The sequence below is a fragment of the Colobus angolensis genome, unplaced genomic scaffold (genome assembly GCF_000951035.1).
Source record: "Colobus angolensis palliatus isolate OR3802 unplaced genomic scaffold, Cang.pa_1.0 Scaffold227, whole genome shotgun sequence".
Lineage (NCBI taxonomy): Eukaryota > Metazoa > Chordata > Mammalia > Primates > Cercopithecidae > Colobus > Colobus angolensis.
Genome location: NW_012115455.1, coordinates 506,635 through 524,991, shown reverse-complemented (window position 1 = coordinate 524,991; position 18,357 = coordinate 506,635).

The window sequence follows — 18,357 nt, the reverse complement described above, 5'->3', positions numbered from 1 at the left end:
TCAGCCTGGATCCCATGCCTCCAAGAGAGACTGTGAGTCAGGCATGGAACAATGAGGGGTGTGTATGCAAGTGTAGGGTCTGGCCTAGTATCAGTCCGACACTCTGCTGATACCACAAGATAGTCAAATCCAGGTGCTGGCATTCTTTCCAGCTATCTGTGAGCCTGTGGTTGGACCAGGTGCACCACAAGCAGGTTCCCCAGTTGGCACCAAGGAATGCAGTGGTGCCCAGAAGCTTGGAGGAATCAGGAATTGCAGGGGCTTAAAGACGGAGTCACAGCCCTGGCTCTGGGAGTTCCAAGGTCTGCTCTCCCTGAAGAGCCACAACTCTTCTCTCCTTGTCTTCACCTGCAATGTAGTGAGCAAGGGGCATGTTTCAGCCCTCTTTGTGTTACAGCTCTTTTAGTCTTGCTATTTGGCAGGTCCTAAGTTCTTGTCCTGTGACCAGGAAGAATGAGATATGCAGAGAAGTGGAGGCTGAGCAAGATGAAGAAGAGCTTTATTGAGCAATAGAACAGTTCAGAGAAGACCTGTAGTGGGCAGATCCTCTCCATAGCCAGGGTATCCAGTGAGTGTTCAGATCCTAGCAAAGAAGGTAGCTCCTCTCTGCAGGCAGGTAATCCCAACAAGTATTCAGTTCTCAGCAGAGAGGATAGTTCCTTTCTGCAGCTGGTCATTCCATTGTCTGCAACTCTCAGCAGAGAGTATGACCTAGAATGGGTGACTCTTCTCTGAAGGCAGGTCATCTCATCATCTCTGCGTCTCTTAGCATAGAGGGTATTTCCTCTCTGCAGCCGGTCATCTGGTTATCTCCCCTTCCACTGCTCTGCCCTGGCTGAGCCCAGGGCTTTTATGGGCCTGAGAGAGGATGATGTTTGTGTCAATTGGTTTGGTTTATGGGCAGACATAGGCAGGCTTTGAAAAGGCACCACAAGTCCTTACTTCAGGCCACAGGACTAGAAGCCCAGCCCCCAGCTTTCAGGCTGTAGGTGGGGCCTCACCAGGGGCCCACTCCCTTCTGTCCAGAAGTTCATCTGCCTCCTGACACTGTGTGTGGTGCTCAGGCTGCTTATGCCAAGGGGCACCTGCAGGCCATCACTGAGCTGTCCTTGGCCCCCTGTCCAGCCTCCCTTCCACTCCTGTTTGTTCCCAATGTCCAGAGGGGGCCGAAGTGGCAGGGGGCTGGTGTGTCAACTCTGCCCCAAGCATGTGAACTCCTGGCTGGGCTGTAATAGTGATCAGGCTAAGTGCTACATTGCTCCAAGTTTGGAGCAGGCATTACCAGCAGGGAGAAGCCAGATAGCAGTACCAGACACTTCTCAGCCTGCAAGGGCAGCGGGGTGCCTTCTGGGCCTCCAAGAGCACAGGGAGACCCAGATCCACAGCCATGACTTGGGTAGCCACAGCTGTACCCAGGAGGGTGGGACTGGTGCCTGCTTCCAGCTTCCACCACCTCCCTGGAGCATGCAGCCACAGCTGCGTCCCCTCATAGCCTGGGGCAGGAGCTCCAGGTCCTTGCTGGGCTAGGGCCGCTCTCTGGGGCTGGGCAATGTTGCTGCAAGCTCCCCATCACCCTGGTGCTCAGGGACAGCTAGAACTTCCCCCTTGCCAGGCTCATGGCCCTGCTGGGTGGGCACCTCTGGGAAAAGATCATGGAACCCAGGTGCAGCTATTGGGAGTGTTATGCCTGGTGCTCACCCCAATGTGGGGTGGACCCTGAGGATGTGGCCCTGAGCAGGCCTGCACAGAGCCTCCTCCTGAGGCAAAGAAACATGTCACCCTTTGTGGGGTGGATGTGGTGACCATGCAACTGGCCAAGTCCCCGAAATGAGTGCCACTCCCACTTCCCACTACAGGCCGCTGAAAAATGGCCCTAGCTCTGCATCCCAAGCCTGACCCCTGCACTCTGTGTTAAAGGAGAGCAATGCCCCAGGACCAGCTCCACCTTAGATCCCCTCTCTGCCCAGCTGCACTGACTGCTCCTGCATCACCAGACAACTCACTCTGGCCCTATTGCAGCAACCCTGGGACAGCAGACTCCAGGGACTGTCCACCTCCTCCCCAAGTCTGCCCCGCAGTGGCAGTAGGCAGGAGCAGAGACATGGGTCCCAGGGTCCAGAGCGACAGAGGCTCCGGGCCTGAGGGTGAGTCCTGCTTTGCTGCACAAGGGTCAGGGTGGCACACTTGGCAGCCTTGGTGATTCTGGGCCTGGAGATGTGAGGCACAGGGATCACCCTGCTGCAACTGCTGCCACCACTGCTCATGCCTTCCCACTGCAGCCAGCATGGTGGCAGTGGCCACTCCCGACGGCCTGCTGCTGCCATCAATATCATTGGGGAAACTGACACCATCATTCAGTTACCTCCCACTGGGTCCCTCCCATGACACCTGAGGAATATTGGAACTACAAGATGAGACTGGGGTGGGGACACAGCCAAACCATATATAAGTAGCTAAAACGATTTGATAGGAAAAATCTAATAATACAATTTTTTAAATGGGCAAAAGATCTGAATAGACATTTCTTAAAAGAAGACATAAAAATGGCAACCAGACATACGAAAAAAATGCTCAACATAATTAACCATTAGAGAAATACAAATCAAAGCTACAATGAGATATTATCTTACTGCAGTTATAATGGCTTTCATCCAGAAGACAGACATTAATGAATGCTGGCAAGAAAGGGGAACCCTTGTACACTGCTAGTGTGAGTGTAAATTAGTACAACCACTATAAAGAATGCGATGGAGCTTCCTCAAAAAAACTGAGAGTAGAAGTACCATTTGATCCAGCAGTCCTACTGCTGGCTATATACCAAAAAGAAATGAAATCAGTACATCAAAGAGATATCTGCACTCCCATGTTTATTGCAGCACTACTCACAGTAGCCAAGATATAAAATCAACCTAAGTGTCTATTAATGGATTAATGAATAAATAAAATGTGGTACATATACACAATGGAAGATTTTTCAGCTATAAGAAATGAAATCTTACTTTTTGCATCAATGTGGATGGAAGTGGAGGACATTAGGCTATGTAAAATGACCCAGGCACAGAAAGATAAATTTTAAATGTTCTTACTAATATGTGGGAACTAAAAATTAAAACAATTGAATTCATAGATATAAAGAGTAGAATGGTGGTTACCAGAGACTGGCAAGGTTAGTAGGTAGAGGGCAAAATGTAGGGATGGTTAATGGGTGCAAAAATATAGTTAGAATAAATAAGAAATAATAGTTGGTAGCAAAACAGGGTGACTGTAGTCAACATTCATTTATTTTATATTTAAAAATAACTAACAATGTTAAATTGGAATGTTTCTAACACAAATACATGATAAATGTTTGAGGAGATGGATACTCCAATTACCCTGATGTGATTATTACACATTGTATACTCTGTCAGGACATCTCATATATCTCATAAATGTACACACCTATTATGTAACCTTAATAATTAACAGTAAAAATAATATTAAATAAATCAGCTATCTTGAATTTTCTATCTGAAAAGTCACGTATCTCTGTCACACTGGGATTTGTCTCTGGTGCCATATTCAGTTTGTTAAGTGAGGTCATGTTATTGTGGATGTTCTTGATGTTTGTATATGTTCCTTGATGTCTGGACATTGAAGAGTTAGACATTTATTCTAACTTTCACAGTCTGAGCTTCTTTGTACACTCATCCTGCTTGAGAAGGCTTTTCATGTATTCAAAGAGAATTGAGTGTTGTGATCTAAGTCTTTGTTCACTGCAGCTGTATCACCATCGGGATGCATACCAAGCCTAGTAACACTGAGTCTCTTGCAGACTCATACCATCTGGACACACTTGGGTAAGGTCTGGAAGAATTCCCTGGATTACCAGGCAGAGAGTCTCTTGTTTTATTTCCTGTCTTTCCTTCAAACTGAAGGAGTCTCTCTTCCTGCTGGCCTGCCTGGAGTTGGGGGAGAGGTGATGCAAGCACTCCCTTGGCCACCACAACTGGGACTGCACTGGATTACACCTGATCCAGCACAGTGCTGGGTTTTGCCAAAGGCCCTTGAAAACTATTGCTTGGCTACCTCCGATGTTTGTTCCATTCCTGAGTGCTCTTTAATTAGCAGGTGGTGAATTCTTTCAAGACTATGTGTCTTTTCTTCAGGGAAGAGGGTTCCCTTCTGATCCTGGGAGAGTCTTGGAATGCCACCCAGGAGCTACGGCCTGGAATTGGGGGCCTCAGTAATCTGCTTGTTGTTTTATTTTACTGTGCTTGAAATGATATTTAGGTTTTAGGGCAAAGTTTTCTTTGCTCTGCCCTCTTCTTTCCCTAGAAGGGAGGAGTCTTTCACCAAGCTGAACTGCCTAGAGTTGCAAGAGGGATGATGTGATTATTCCCTTGGCCACCACAGAAGGTGTCTCATGGAGTCATGTGAACTCCAAGTCCAATGGCTCTGAGTCCAGTGCTGCACTCAGATTTATTCCAGAACTGCAGTCCTTGTGACCTGGCTGCTTTTCAAATTTACTCAGAACCCTCAAGCACTACAGTTATTGAGCAGTGGAGCTAGTTGAAACTCTGGTTCCTACCACTGGAATAGAGTATTTACCTCTGGCTGGGGATTGTCTAAATGTTTGCTTTATGGGGGCTGGTAGAATTCTGCCCTGTGTTATGTACCACTGTGACAGGGCAGCACAAAATTCCAATGAATAGTTCTGAAGTCACTTCACTCTCTATCCCCCAAGCACAAAGATACTCTCCATGCATTCCTGGGAGATAAGGGAGGGGTGATGTAGGCAATGTCTTTTCTATTGTCTTCAGAGCCTTGTTTCTTAGATATGATGTTGAAACAAGGTACTGTGATTACTCACCTGAGTTTTGGTTCTTATTTGATGTTTTGTTGCATAGATCATTGTTCAATTTTGTTTTACTGTAGTGGGGGATGATTGCTGGAGGGTTCTCTTCAACTACCTTATTCTGCCATCCACTTGATTTCTAAAGATTTATTTGTGTGCCTCTCCAATTAAGCTTAAGCTATATTAGGTATATTAGGACTAGATTTATGCCTTTTTATTTAACAATAAAGCCACAATACTTAGAATAGTGTCATAAACATAATAGGAACCTAAATATTATAGTTGAAATATGTTTTAGTTACCATAGCATTGCAATAAAAGGAGTACGTAATTTTTGTTAGAGGAATTCAAAGAAAGTTTTATAAAGTAAATGACATATAAACTGGATATTTTAAGGAAGGGTGGGAGTTGTTAGACAAAGGTGGGAGTTAAGGAAAAGTGAAAGGTGATCTCAAATGTAGGCAGCATGACAGAATAATTACAGACATGGGTTTGGGAGTGAGACAAATGTGGGTTTGAAGCCTTGCTTTACCACTTAGCAAATGTAAAATTTTGGACAAGTGATTTTACCCCTTTGAACTTTGTTTTCTTATTCTGTAAAATACAGTTATGAATATCCCCATCTAATATGAGTGTTGTGAAGATGTAAGTAGTGTATACAACAGTGATCAGCTCATTTTTTGACATATAGGTTAAATAAATGGTGCCAAAATTTGGAGCTAGATAAACTTCAGCTTAATAGTGAACATCTTTTTTAAAATAGTTGCTAAATTAAATCCACATTTATAATGATGCAGTGCACTCCAAAATTAAACTCCAAGTAGCCTCGTGCCAGAGATCTCTTTTATCTTGGTGAGTTCTTAAATAGTCTGAAAACAAAATGGATTATAAGCAAACTAGTTTCTATACATTTTTACCCATCAGATGAATTCATTTTCTGACTTGCAAATAAATACAGTTGTTAAAGTAATTTCCACTGGCCAGTTTATTTTATACAGTTTCAGTGTGTTTTTAAATAGATACCCCTCATTTGTCTGCATTATAGAAGTTTCCCAGGCTAGCAAAGTACTGTAGCAGTAGAACAGAGATGGATGTGAGTAGGATCTAAGACAACCCTATTAATTATCAAGTAGCCCCAGATCGATTGGTTGTTGAAATAGCTGAATTTTTCTGCATTTCTGATAAACAGTTAGAAATTTACTCTAAAGGAAAGCTTTGGTGTACCTTCAGTGATACTTGTGTTCATGGCAAGGGAACATTGAAGTCAAAAGTTATATGAACTATGTGACCACAGGCCAAATTGAATCTAAGATATATTGGAAATTTACAAAATAGAAGTGACATGGCTGTAAGGCACCTCAGCAAATGTGTACCAATGACTGAATGCATCCCTTTTGTTTCATGATGATACATAGTTACCCTGGAACTTAAATGACATTTCACAAAGGATTTAGGAGAATAAAAATGAATTATTTGAGTAATGTATCAGAATTGAAAGTGTGGTGTATAAAAGGCTAGAGATTTCTGAAATTAATTTAGCATGTACACAGAATTCAAATCACTTAAAAATAATAAGCTATCATTTGCCTTTTTTTGCTGTGGCTATAGAGTGAATGTTTGTCTTCCTTCAAAATTTACATGTTGAAATCCTAACACACAATGTGATAGTATGAGAAGTTGGACCCTTTGGGAGGTGCATTGGGAGGCTCTGTCCTCATGAATAGGATTATTGTCCTCATAAAGAGACCCTAGAGAACTCCCTCACCCCAACGGCAAGTGAGGACATAGGAAAAAGACAAACAGAAAGTGAGTTCTCACCAGATACTGAATCTGCTGTCACCTTGATCTTGGACTTCCCAGCTCCAAAACTGTGAGAAATAAATTTATGTTGTGTATAAGCCAACCAATACATATTATTTTTCTTATAGCAGCCCAAACGGACTAAGGTCAATGTTGACACTGCATTGAGGTGCAAAAGCACCAGTGGGTAAAACTGCTCACTCTGTTGCATAAATCAAGACAATTGCTTTCAACTGTATTATTACTCATTGCACTATGCATACCATACATTCATAGGAAAACAATAAGGCCAGTTTTATTCAGGTATGCCCTTGATGGAGTAGCAAAAATGATTAAATTTATTGTATATTGGTTATTGAGTATATATATTCTTTTAGTATTCTGTTCAACAAAATGAGAAATATGCATAAAACACTTATGCTACATACCTGGAGTACAGTTGTTTCAGAAAACAGTTAAGTTGTTTGAGTTGTGAATTCAACCAGTGCCTTTTTTTTTTTTTTTGTTCAACCAATATTATAAGGCAAAATTAAAGAGGAGTTGAATAAAAACATTGTACTTCAGTTGGCAAGTTTGTTTTCCTCTCAAAAGTATATGGTTCAGGGATTCTTTTTGAGATTCAGTGTGGTAAGTTATTTCTCCATTAGTAGTTATTTTTACATTATGTGTCTCCTTTATATAGTATCTTTCTGTGTTTGGCTTCTATCCTTGCCACAAATGATTTTTTAAAACTTTTTTGTACATGAATAACTTCTTCAGTGGTGATTTCTCAGATTTTGGTGCACCCATCTCCTGAGCAGTGTACGCTGTATCCAATGTATAGTCTTTTACCGCTCACCCCACTCCCACCCTTTGCCCTGAGTCCCCAAAGTCCATCGTAATATTTTTATGCATTTGCAACCTCATAGCTTAGCTCTCACTTATGAGTGAGAATATATGATATTGAAGTTTTTATTTTTGAGTTACTTTACTTAGAACAATGGTCTCCAGTTCCATCCAGGTTGCTGTGAATGCCATTATTTTGTTCCTTTATAAGGCTGGGTATTATTCTATGGTATATATATATATGTACCACATTTTCTTTATCCACTCGTTGAATGATGGGCATTGGAACTGGTTCCATATTTTTGTAAATGCAAATTGTGCTGCTGTAAGTATGTGTGTGCAAGATTTTATTTTTTATTGTTTGTGTAACTTCTTTTCTTCTCAGTAGAAATCCTGTAGTGGGATTGCTGTATCAAATGGTAGATCTATTTTAGTTCTTTAAGGAATATGCACACAGTTTTCCACAATGATTGTACTAGTTTACATTTCCACCATCAGTGTAAAAGTGTTTCATTTTTCACCACATCCAAACCAATATGAATTTTTCTTTTAATTATTGTCATTCTTGAAGGAAAAGGGTGGTATTGCATTGTGGTTTTGATTTGCATTTCTTTCGTAATTAGTGTTGTTAAGCATTTTAAAAATATGTTTGTTGGTTGTTTATATATCTTCTTCTGAGAATTGTCTGTTTATGTCATTTGGCCACTTTTTGATAGGATTATTTGCTTTTTTCTTGCTGATTTGTTTGAGGTTTTTGTAGATTCGATATTAGTCCTTTGTCAGAAGTATAGATTTTGAAGATTTTTCTCCCACTTTGTGGGTTGTCTATTTCCTCTGCTGATTACTTCTTTTGTTGTGCAGAAGTTATAAATTTAATTAAGTCCCATCAACTTATCTTTGTTCTTGTTGCATTTGCTTTTGGGTTCTTGGTCAATAAATTTTTGCCTAAGACATGTCTAGAAAAATGTTTTCAATGTTATCTTCTAGAATTTTGTGGTTTCAGCTATCTTGAGTTTATTTTTGTATGTGGTGAGAGATGAGAATCCAGTTTTATTCTTCCACATGTGGCTTGCCAATTATCCCAGGACCATTTGTTGAACAGGGTGACTTTTCCCTACTTTATGTTTTTGTATACTTTGTCAAAGATCAGTTGGCTGTAAGTATTTGGCTTTCTTTCTGGGTTCTCTGTTTTGTTCCATTGTTCTAAATGCCTACCTTTTTACCAGCACCATGCTGCTTTGGTGGCTATGGGTTTATAGTATAGTTTGAAATCAGGTCATGTGACACCTCTGGATTTACTCTTTTCGCTTGGTCTTACTTTTGCTATATGGGCTCTTTCTTGGTTCCATATGAATTTTAGGATTGTCTTTTCTAGTTCTGTGAGGAATAATGGTGGCATTTTGATGGAAATTGCATTGAATGTATAGATTGCTTTTGGCAGTATGATCATATGTACAATATTGTGTCTACCTGTCCATGAGCATGGGATGTGTTTCCATTTGTTTTTGTCATCTATCATTTATTTCAACAGTGTTTTGTAGTTTTCCTTGTAGAAGTCTTTCACCACCTTGGTAGATGTTTTCCTAAGTATTTATTTTATTTGCAGTTATTGCTGAAGGAGTTCAGTTCTTGATTTGATTTCAGCTTGGTCACTGTTGGTGTATAGCAGAGCTACTGATTTATGTACATCTGTTCTGTGTCCTGAAACTTTGCTGAATTCATTTACTAGTTCTAAGAGCTTTTTAGATGAGTCTTTAAGGTTTCCTAGGTGTGCCATCATATCATCAGCAAAGAGTGACAGTTTGACTTCCTCTTTACCAAATTGGATGTCCTTTGTTTTTTCTTTTGTCTGATTGCTCTGGCTAGGACTTCCTAAGTTGAACAGGCATGGTGAAAGAGAGCATTATTGTCTTGTTCTGGTTCCCAGGGAGAATGCTTTCTACGTTTCCCCATTCAGCATAATGTTGACTGTAGGGTTGTGAAAGTTGGCTTTTATTACCGTAAAGTATATTCCTCCTATGCTAATTTTGCTGAGGGTTTTACTCATAATGCTATGCTGGATTTTGTCAAATGTTTTTTCTTCATCTGTTGAGATAATAATGTGATTTTTGTTTTTAATTCTGTTTATGTGGTGTATCACATTTATTGACTTGCTTATATTAAACGATCTATGCATTCCTGGTTTGAAACCTACCTGATCATGGTGGATTATTTTTTTGATATGCTATTGGATTTGGTTAGCTAGTATTTGTTGAGAATTTTTGCATCTATGTTTATCAGAGATATTGGTCTGTATTTTTCTGTTTTTCTATGTCCCTTCCTGGTTTTAGTATTAGAGTGATACTGGTCTCATGTAATTATTTAAGGATGATTTCCTCTTTCTTTATACTGTGGAATCATGTCAATAGAATTGGTACCAATTTTTCTTTGAATGTCTGATAGAATTCAGCTGTGAATCCATCTGGTCCTGGACTGTTTTGTTAGTGAATTTTTAATTACCATTTCGATCTTGCTGCTTGTTATTCATCTGTTCAGAGTTTCTGTATCTTCCTGGCTTTACCTAGGAGGATTGTATATTTCCAGGAATTTTTCCATCTCCTCTGGGTTTTCTAGTTTATGTGCATAAAGGTGTTCATAGTAGCCTTGAATGATCTTTTGTATTTCTGTGGTATTGGTTGTAATAACTTTCATTTCATTTCTAATTGAGCTTATGTCGATCTTCTGTCTTCTTTTTTGGTTTATTTCACTAATAGTCTATCAATTTTACTTATCTTTTCAAAGAACCAACTTTTTGTTTTATTCATCTTTTGTACTTTTTTTGCTTTAATTTCATTTAGTTCTGCTCTAATCTTGGTTATTTATTTTCTTCTGCTGGATTTGGGTTTGGTTTGTTCTTGGTTTTCTGGCTCTTTGAGATGTGACCTTACATTGTCAATTTGTGCTTTTTTAAAACTTTTTGATGTAGACATTTCATGCTGTGAACTTTTACCTTAGCACTGCTTTTGCTGTATCTCAGAGATTTTGATAGTTTCTGTAACTACTATCATTCAGTGTGAAGAATTTTTAAATTTCCATCATGATTTTGTTGTTGACCCAGTGATCATTCAGGAGCAGGTTATTAAATTTTCATGTATTTGCATGGTGTTGTGCATTCCTTTTGGAGTTGATTTCCATTTTTATTCCACTGTGGTCTGACAGAATACTTACTACAATTTTCATTTTTTAAAATTTGTTGAGACTCGTTTTGTGGCTTATCATATAGTCTGTCTTGGAGAATGTTTCTTGTGCTGATAAATAGAATGAATATTCTGCAGTTGTTGGGTAGAATGGTCTGTAACTATCTGTTAAGTACATTTGTTCAAGGATATAGTTAAAAGTCCATTGCTTCTTTGTTGACTTTCTCTCTTGATTACCTATCTAGTGCTTTAAGGGGAGTATTGAATTACCGCACTATTATTGTTTTGCTTTCTATCTCATTTCTTAGGTCTTGTAGTAACTGTTTTATGAATTTGAGAGCTTCAATTTTAGGTGCATATATATATTTAAGATTGTGATATTTTCCTTTTGGACTAGTCCTTTTATTATTTTATAATGTTCATCTTTTTCTTTTTAAATTTCTGCTACTTTACATTTTGTATGATATAAGTGTAGCTACTTCTGCTCACTTTTGGTGTCCATTTGCATGGAATATGTTTTTTTACCCCTTTCCTTTAAGTTTATGTGAGTCCTTATGTGTCAGATGAGTCTCTTGAAGACAGTAGACAGTTGTTTGGTGAATTCTTATCCAATTTTTCATTCTATACATTTTAAGTGGAGCATTTGGGCCATTTACATTCAATATTAGTATTGACATGTGAGGTATTATTTTATTCAGAGTGCTGTTTGTTTCCTGAATAACTTTTTTTTTTTTTTTTTTTGAGACGGAGTCTCACTCTGTTGCCCAGGCTGGAGTGCAGTGGTGCAATCTCGCTCACTGCAAGCTCTGCCTCCCAGGTTCACGCCATTTTCCTGCCTCATAACTTATTTTTTTAATTGTATTTTTGTTTTATCTACCCTGTGAGACTTATGCTCTAAGGAAATTCAATTTTGATATATTTTGAGAATTTGTTACAAGATTTATAGCTTTTCTTTAGCAGTTATTGTAGTGCTGGCTTAGTAGTGGTGAACTCTCTCAGCAATTGTTTGCCTGACAAAGACTGTATCTTTCCTTCACTTATAAAGCTTAGTTTAAATGGATACAAAATTTGGGGCTGATAATTGTTTTGCCTGAGGAGGCTAAAGATAGGACCTCAATCTCTTCTAGCTTATAGGGTTTCTGCTGAAAAATTTGCTGTTAATCTGGTAGGTTTTTCTTTATAGGTTACATGATGCTTTTGTCTCACAGCTCTTGACTTTAAATAAACTGATGACTGTGCACCGAGGCAATGATCTTTTTGTGATGATTTTCTAAGTGTCTTTTGAGCTTCTTGTGTTTGGATATCTAGATGTGTAGCAAGGCTGGGGAAGTTTTCCTCGATTATTCCTTCAACTATGTTTTCCAAACTTTTCAATTTCTCTTATTCCTTAGGAACATCAATTATTCTTAGGTTATTTAACATAATTTCAAACTTTTAGAGGATTTCTTCATTTTTTAACTTTTTTCTTTGTCTTTGTTGAATTAGGTTACTTCAAAAGCCTTGTCTTCAAGCTCTGAAGCTCTTTTCTTTACTTGTTTGATTTGATTTCTGAGACCATCCAGTGCATTTTCCATTTACCTGTGTCCTTTATTTCAAGTTGTGATTGCTTTTTATTTATGCTGTTTCACTGGATATTTTTTCATTCGCATTCCGTATCATTTTTTTTTTATTTCTTTAAGTTGGACATCACCTTTTTCTGGTGCCTCCTCTATTAACTTAATAATCAACCTTCTGAATTATCTTTCTGGCAACTGAGAGATTTCATCTTGGTTTGGATCCATTGTCGGTGAGGTCCTGTGATTTTTGTGGCGTGTTAAAGAAACTTGTTTTGTCATGTTACCGGATTTTTTTTTTCTGGTTCCTTTTCATTTGGGTGGACTATGTAAGAAGGAAGATCTGGGACTTAATGGCTGCTCCTCAGATTCTTTGATCCCACAGGGTGCTGCCTTGATTTGTTGCTCTCCCCCTTTCTTTAGGTATGAGGCTTCCTGAGTGTCATACGGCAGTGATTGTTATTTCTCTTAGGGATCTAGCCACCCAGCAGAGCTGCCATTCTCTGGGTTATTACTGGAGAATGTCTGCAAAAGTCCTTTGTTGTGATTTGTCTTCAGGTTTCTCAGCCATGGATACCAGCACATGCTTTTTTGGAGGTAGGAGGGAAGTGAAGTGCACTCTTTGAGGGTCCTTGGTTGTATTTTTGTTAAGCCAAATCAGTTTCTTTGCCGTCCCACAGAGCCTGTAACAGCAATGCATCTCCCTCAAGGGGTCTGTGAATTCTCTCGGCTTTTCTCCTATGTTCCTGTGGTAGTTCTTGGAGCAAAAGTTCCTGATATCGGTCTCCATAGGCTGCCCTGTCTGAGAAGGAACTTCAAGTTAGTCCTGTCTCCTGTTTGCCATTTTTTGGGGATTAGCCTACTGACTGTTTTATGGAACACATTTTTACTTCAAAAGGGGCTTACAGAAAAAATAGTTATTCATGTTGGGATATTAGGAAGATATTTTTTCCAAAAAAAACTACAAAAGAGCTGTCAATTCAAGTATGGTAACTAACACTATTTGTTGCCGATGATAAAATGTGAGCTTTCAAATGAAACTTAGAACTTTGTAAAACCTGCATTTACCACCATGGATCTGACAGTTTTCCAGTGGTTAATTATTTTCTTATAATATTTATGGAAATAGTATCAAATGTGATGCATTTTTTGATGTTGTATAATAAAATATGTTCACATTTGGAGGTTCTGCATCAATGAACGAATGTTTTTGAAATGAACAATATAATATGTTGTACAGCCATGCATGGGGTAAAGTTCAATTTAACCTACAAGATTGGTCTATGCATTTTAATATAATAGGAAATATCATTGATATATTTTTAGTGTCCATATTGCAACTTACATTTATGAAACTAACACTTTCTGAGTTTTGATTCAGTGTCAAAGACCATCCACAACTATCTGTAATATCTTCTTAAAATATTTTTACAATTTCAACAATGTATCTATGTAAGACTAATTTTTTTTCTATACATCAAATGTAACAATGTGTCACCACTGACAGTATAGATGCAGATATTAGAACTAGTTGTTTTCTATGAAACCACACATTGAAATTGCAAACATGTAAAACAATGTTGCTCTTCTTACTGCATATTTTGTTTTGTAAATATAGTACATTTTTATAAAAATGAATTACTTAGCTAACATAGGTACTATTTTATGTTTCTTATTAGCATTGTTATTTACAGTTATTATTTTTGTTGGTACTTTAGAATAAATAATCGTCCAGTTTTAGTTTTTAATATAGAACATATTCATAGATGAAATCTATATTTTAAAAATCTCTTTATGCTTATCAATAACCTTTAAGATTGTAAAAGTGGCTTTGGCCCAAAAGTTGAAGAATGACTGGATTAACAAGTTTCCTCCAAAAGTCAAATAAAATTTGGATGTATCTGAGTTTACTTGTAAATGACTAAATTAACTTTTTTTTCTACTGAACGAAATGGGAGTTTTAGGTAGAAATTAAGTTCAGTTACAGAAAAGCAGTTATATTTTTGCATCTCTGTATTTGTAATTTTAAATTTTTATATTAACTTCATTTGTCTTTTTGTCCTCTACTGCCTGATTTGGAGGGTAATCTAGTCTCAATAATAGTTTATTGGAATGTTCAACTGTCTCAAGCCCCAATTTTTACCCTTTTCTGGTATTTTCAAGATTTTTGGTGACCTCATACAGTTCAGACATTTAGGAAAATGTCTTTGAGATTTAGCCCATTCCATTTGGTCTAGGATTCTCATGTACAAGCCCAAATTTCCCAATAAAATATGTGCACCCCTGTATTATATAGGATTCATATATTTCATGTGCATATTAGCCACCAGGGCTTTTTACACAGTGTCTAAGGTTCTTGAAAATTTCAACTCTTCAACATCCATATGCTACTTTGATAGGAAACCTTATATCTCCCAGAATCCTGAATAATTTCAGGGCACAGAGCTTAAATAATTTTCCAGATGCTTACTCAGTCTTAAGAAACTTAATTCTAGATTCTCCCTTGATACCTTTGATGGTGATATGGTTTGAATTTTTGTTCTCCTCCCAAATTTCATGTCAAGTTGTAATCCTCAATGTTGGAGGAGGCTAGTGGGAGGTGATTGAATCATGAAGACGGATTTCCCCCTTGCTCTTCTCGTGATAGTGAGTTATCATGAACTCTGGTTGTTTAAAAGTGGGTAGCACCTCCCTCTTTGCTCTCTCTTTCTCCTTCTCCAGCCATGTAAAACATGTCTGCTTTCTCTTCAACTCCTGTCACGAATGTAAGATTCTCTAGCCATGCCTCCTGTAGAGCCTGCAGATATGAGTCAATTAAATCTCTTTTCTTTATAAATTACCGTCTCAGGAAGTTCTTTATAGCAATGCAAAAACAAACTAATACAGATGGTTAGTTCTGTGAGTCAACTTGCCTAGGTTAAAATACCCAGTAATTCCATCAAACACTAATCTAGATGCTGTTGTGAAAGTATCTCATAGATGTGGTTTATATTTATAATCAGTTGACAGCTTATTCTTCATAATATATGTGGACATTATCTAATAAGTTGAAATGTTTTAAAAGAAAACACTGAGATATCCCTGAAGAAGAAGAAAAAAAAAAAGTCTCAAGGCTGCAGCATCAAATCTGCCAGAGATAATTCTACCAGACTGCCCTATTAATATGCCAGGTTCCTATAACTGCATGAGCTAATTCCTTGAATTAAATTGTGTGTGTGTGTGTATCAAATTTCCTTCTTGTTCTATTTTTCTGGAGATCTCTGACTAATATATATTTTGGTATTGAGAGTGTGGTGTGCTACTATTCCAGTCCATTTCCTGAAAAACAAAGAGCTGCAGGGTTTCAGTGGAGCTTAGAATAAGAGAAGGCTCTGCATCAGGTTCAGGCTATAATGAAAGTTGATATGTTACTTGCGACATATGATTCAGCAGATCCAATGGTGCTTGAGGTATCACTGTCAGATAGGGATGCTGTTTGGAGCATTTTGGAGGCCTGTGTAGGAGTATTACAGTGCAGATCCTTAGAATTGTGAAGCACATTGCTGCTCTTGTCTGTGTAAAACTATTCTCTATTTTGGAAATGGTTTTGGCTTCCTATAGAACACTTAGTCATTGACTATCAAGTTACCATATGACCTAAACTTCCCAGTTTGCAGGTGGTTCTGCCTGATATGCAGCACAATCAGAAAGTGAACAGCTACAGCACTTTAGTGCCTTTTTGAGACTTCCTCAAAGGACAGTCATAAAGAAACATCTCCCAATGGGCAAAATTTAAAACAGCACACTTTGTTATTTAATTTTTGGCAAAAATAAATGTCAGAGCTATGAGCATATACCGGTTCATGGAATGTGGCCAGTGATTTTGTCATATAGTCAGGGATTTTGCAAGAACCAGATTGGAAATTTGGTAACTAGGAGGTCTGAGGAAGAGGTATGTGGAGAGTCCTCTCTGTGTGAGCACAAAAGTAAAGATGTTTGCATGCTATGTGAATGCTCACCAAAGGGTGATCAACTGAGAAAAAATTAAATATATATGCTTTGGCTCAACAACACACTCTTCAACTTACCAAGGCTGACCTGGTTATAGCCATAACTGACTGCCCAATATGTCAGTAGCAGAGACCAATACTGAGTCCCAGATATTGCACCATCTCCCACAATGATCAGCAAGCTACCTCGTGGCAGGTTGCTAACATCGGCTTACTTTCATTATGAAAGGAGAAATACTCTGCTCTTACCAAAGTAGACACTTTGGAAATTGATTTGTCTATTCTTCATGCAATGGTTCTGTCAAACATACCATCTGTGGACTTACAAAATGCCTTATCCACTGTCATGGTATCACACATGACACTGTTTCTTATCAAGGAACTCACTTCACAGCAAATGAAGTGCAGCAATGTTCCTATCTTTATGTGATTCACTGGTGGTACAAAGTTTCCAATCGTTCTGAAGTAGCTGGCTTGGTAGAATGGTAAAATGGTCTTTTCCATACTCAGTTATAACCTGCTTAGGTGCTTGCAGGGATTGGGCAATGTTTTTCAGTAGGTTGAACATGTTCTAAATCAGTGCCCAATAAATGGAGATGTTACTTTCATATCCAGCATTTGCAAGTTATGAGGCAAGTGAATTGGAGTGTCACTACTCAGTATTACCTCTAATGATCCACTAGTAAAATTTCTGCTTCCTGTTCCTGTGGTTTCCTATATATACCTGTGTGTGTGTGTGTGTTTGTGTGTGTGTGTGTGCCTGTGTGATCTTTGGTTTTTCTTTTATCCTCTTATTCTATAAGAAGATGTGTTAATAATAATAAACTTTACATCATGCCTACCTGCACTTGTGCTTCATCAGCTAAAAATGAGTGTTGATATAAGATACAAAGCCTCATAACATACTATACAACATGTACAGCACACGATTAAAAATCACTCATTATATCAATAACTTGTAAAGTCACAAGATGGAAAGTGAAAATACCACACTAAGCTTTTTCAGATGTCCCAGTTGTCTGACAAAGGTATTAAAACAATCACAAAAATAAAATTTTAGCAAGAAATTACAAATTTACCAGACAAATTAAAAGCACAAAATTGCAATAAAATTTCTACTGAAAGTGGAACTACCATAAGACCCAGCAATATAACTGCTGGTTATATACTAAAAAGAAAGGTAATATTGTGAACAAAGGGTTATCCGAACTCATATGTTTGTTGCAGCATTGTTTACAATAGCCCAGATTTTGAAGCAACTTAAGTGTCCATCAACAGATAAATGGATACAAAATGTGCTACATATATGTGCTCTTTAGTCACAAAGAAGAATGAAATACAGTCATTTGCAACAACATAGATGGAACTGGATATTATTATGCAGAGTGAAATAAGCCAGACAAAGAAATACAAACATTACATGTTCTCACTTATTCGTGGGATACAAAATCCAAAACAAAATCATGGACATGGAGAGTAGAAGAATAATTACTAGAGGTTTGAAAGGGTTGTGGGGTGCTTATTTACCCCAAGATGGTGGAGCTTATTTTTCCAGCTTCTAATCATATGATTTCTCTGATTAATAGACAACGATGTGGTGGGTAGAGCAAGATGGCCGAATAGGAACAGCTCCAGTCTACAACTCCCACCGCGAGCAACACAGAAGACCAGTGATTTCTGCATTTTCAACTGAGGTACTCGGGTCATCTCACTAGGGAGTGCCAGACAATCGGTGCTGGTCAGCTGCTGCAGCCAGACCAGTGAGAGCTGAAGCAGGGCGAGGCATCGCCTCACCTGGGAAGCACAAGGGGGAAGGGAATCCCTTTTCCTAGCCAGGGGAACTGAGACACACAACACCTGGAAAATTGGGTAATTCCCACATCAATACTGCGCTTTAAGCAGACAGGCACACCAGGAGATTATATCCCACACCTGGCCGGGAAGGTCCCACAGCCAGTGAGCCTCCCTCATTGCTAGCACAGCAGTCTGCAATCTAACCGCAAGGCAGCAGCGAGGCTCAGGGAGGGGCGCCCACCATTGCTGAGGCTTAAGTAGGTAAGCAAAGCCGCTGGGAAGCTTGAACTGGGTGGAGCTCACAGCAGCTCAAGGAAACCTGCCTGTCTCTGTAGACTCCACCTCTGGGGACAGGGCACAGCTAAACAACAACAACAAAAAAA